Consider the following 3,635-nt stretch of genomic DNA (forward strand, 5'->3'; position numbering starts at 1 on the left):
TGTAAGATGTAGGAGACAGCTGCCCATGTGTAATAGCCGCTGCACAGGTGATGGCTCACACTATCTGATTATATCCTGATCATGTTGATAGTGGCATCAGAGTCTATTGATACATGACTCTGTTTGGAGAGTGAGTGTCTGTGCCCAACAGAGCTCATGGTCCTGGTGGATATGTGAGTATATACCCAGAAAAGGAAACAGACCTGTAGACACTTGCATCATCTATAATCAACTAACAGGATGTGATGTGCTCCTCAGAGGTGGATTGCTGCTAAAGGTAGCTACAATGTTTCCATAATAGTCAGTGTTGTCACGTCCATAACACAGATATTTACATGTGAGCATCACTGTCTAAAACATCTTCATAAGTAATACGTAAACTAAATACAGTACTTGGTACTTGTAGTACTGAATGCTCATACAGGCATGTCCACTAGTCAGCTACTGGTGTTTACTAATGTCAGCTTTGTGTATGTGGCCATCCTGGGGGAATGTAATCTCTATGCCATGTACACTGCCAAACCCACCTAAAACCACGCCCCACACAGTTTGGGATGCAGCTACAGGGGTAAGCTGGAAGGCAGCCCAGTCTACAGTCATGACTGGACTGGACAGTCATGAGATATAGGTTAACACATTGCAGCTGATCAACAGAACTAACACATACCCTTACAAGAACACAGTAAGGACACCCACACACACTTCCAGAAATCGCACACATTCACAGACGCTTCTAAGTATCTGGCCAAACAAGTGACCCCCCCCCCCAAGCAGGAAGAGACAGACACCGAAATACACAAACTGTATGACATAGTTTGCATAATTGTGCCACACCTCAGAACACGTGACTGGAAACATGCCCAACAGTACTCATTTGTGAATATAAACTCTAGTACTATGCTACACACTAACCTATACAAGGACATACATACATACTGTCAGCTGCCTTTCTGCCATGATTAGCCACATACCCATGTACTCAGACCACCTTTTGAACTATACACATGGCTCTGGCATATTCCATGCTGTTGTGCAGGACCTGTGATGCAGTAGCCTGGACTGCATGGAAACACATGTAGGAACTATCAGGTCTTGTAGCCCATGCAGGTATGTCCCAAGGTCTGTGTAGCATTCTGCCATTGGCCAGAATGATACTGCAGTGCAGGGACAAAAGGATTGTATTCCACAATTGTCTAGTGGAGTGGTGCAAGTCAAAGGGTATCCAGTATCTGTCTGCCTGGGATAACATGGTTGACAGACTATGATTCTTTGCCAGACAGGGCCTGCACCTGTCACCCCTGGGAATTTGGATACTGCCTAGGGTTCATGCTTCCCCTATAGTGCCTTCATCATGCACAGTTCAAGTGAAGGTCCACTGCTGTTACAGGGACAACCAAGCAATAAACTGCGGGTCTCGCTACACAATGATACATGTCAGAAACACTATACAGACATACATATGTCAATCACTAACATGGAGAACATATCTGTGTAGTGGCTGAGACATGTTTCAATGCTCCTGAGAGTACACCTGCATGACCATGTTATAACACATACCTCACCTCTTGCCCATTATCCTTTATTGAAACACATGGGTCACAGGTATGTCCATATTCCTAAAGGATATGTACACCCTCATGCTATTTCACCTGCATAACTTCAGATGCATTATGCTGAGTAACTACCTTTGTGCCAAAGTGGATTTCAAATTGCACCTTGCGACAGATCACCCACCAGTACACCCCCATGCTAGTTGCACTTGCATAACTTCAGATGCATTATGTTGAGCAACTACCTTTGTGCCAAAGTGGAATTCAAATTGCACCTTGAGACAGATCATCCATCAGGCCACGGATTTCCCAACTCTCATAATGTGCTGTAATGGAGAAGATTAGGTCTGAGACAGAACCATAATAATAGCTACTCTCAACTATTCCATTATGAACTGGGAAGACTCCTCATGTACCAACACCTGCACTCAATGCATGTTGGATTCCATTGACACCACTGACCTGGATCACAGTAGTCACACAAACAGTGCTAACAGTATGCTGCACATAGTTAGTCTCCAATGCCAATGTTATGTTTCCTAAGAGCAGAGTCGTGACTGTCATGGCACCCATGCAGATGGACAATGCATGTGGAAATGCTGAATCCTACACAAATGAACCTTAAACAGTCACATATGTGCAGTGACTGTGCCATTGAAACAGAACCAGGATTCAACCCAACACAAACAAGAAGGCAAACTGGTGGTACCATGCTTTAAACTGTACCACAGAAGGTAGTAACTGTTGCAAGAGTGAACACACATGAGTGTAGGTGATCCCTGGTCAGCCTCAGTAAGATGCAGATACACCATATAAAACCACACAAAGCTATTGTAAAACTAATCAGTCACATATTATGAGGCCAAGCACAGAGCATTCTATAGCTGTGTTATTAATCATAATGGCAACGACAAGACCTGACATGCTGCACAGCACTATGGCATGGGAAGTACTGCACCTACAGAAATAGCACCCGTTCATCCAGATAGGGTCATGGAGAACCTAAACCCACTCCCACCTCCCACCAACAGGTACACTTAGTAATATATCAATATACACTACAGAGCCCCTGTAATAACGACTATGCAGGTACAAGCTTCACTCTCTAAAGCCATACATATAGCTTTCATGGGACCTGTCAACATCCCAGGGTATATACTTCACAAATATAAGAACATTCAGCTATCCACATACACATCATGTTCAATCATAGCTCCATGTCAGGCTGTGTACACACCGAATGGTGCACAGCAACAGTTATCACACCCCACATAGGGGGAGACCCCATTGATAATGGGAAATAGTGCACAATTACCCTGCTGAGTCTGGTTTGTGAGGCCATGAACCATGATCAACGTATTTGATGTACTTGGTGCAGATGTAGATGACAGTAGGGTTGATTCACACAGCATATCATGATTTTGCCAGGTCGTAAGACACCACTACCCATACTGTGTTCCAGCTACACTCAGTAAATTAGGTGTATATTCCTATGTCACAGCAGTGGTTGGCAACTGGACTGCTGGCAGAACCAATACTACAGAAGGTGTCTGACTAATACACGCACATCAAACCAGTGCCAGCCACAGTAATACAGGGTTCATTCCTGGTACTCCCCCTCTTTGTTATCTATACCACACAGACTAACACAGAAGGCATCAGCTTATTGATGTTTGCAAATGACTATGAACTAGGAGCAATAGTCGACTCAATGTGTGCTGTGTTCAACATACAGGAGGGCCTTAGTGTGTCAGATGTGTGGTGTGTGATGTATGGCCACAATCTGATAGCTAAGTATTGCATTGTCATCCCCTATGTTACAAACCCTGCACCCATGAACTACCATCTAGGCAGTGGTCAACATAATGGCAACTGTGTGTATGGGATGCATCTGGACAGTACTCTTTCCTTTGATAGTTACTTCACCACACCAGACAGGTAGTCAAATGTGGCACCCCTAATCATGACAGGGTGCCATCCAGGAATATAGAGATAATTGCTCAGCCATACTCAACAGGCCAAATAAAACAATTTCTTTTTTCCCCGGATCCTCATGCCCCCCCAACCCCTGACATGTAGCCCCCT

The sequence above is a fragment of the Protopterus annectens genome, chromosome 3.part1 (assembly GCF_019279795.1).
Source record: "Protopterus annectens isolate FY-2018-M chromosome 3.part1, PAN1.0, whole genome shotgun sequence".
Classification (NCBI taxonomy): Eukaryota; Metazoa; Chordata; order Ceratodontiformes; family Protopteridae; genus Protopterus; species Protopterus annectens.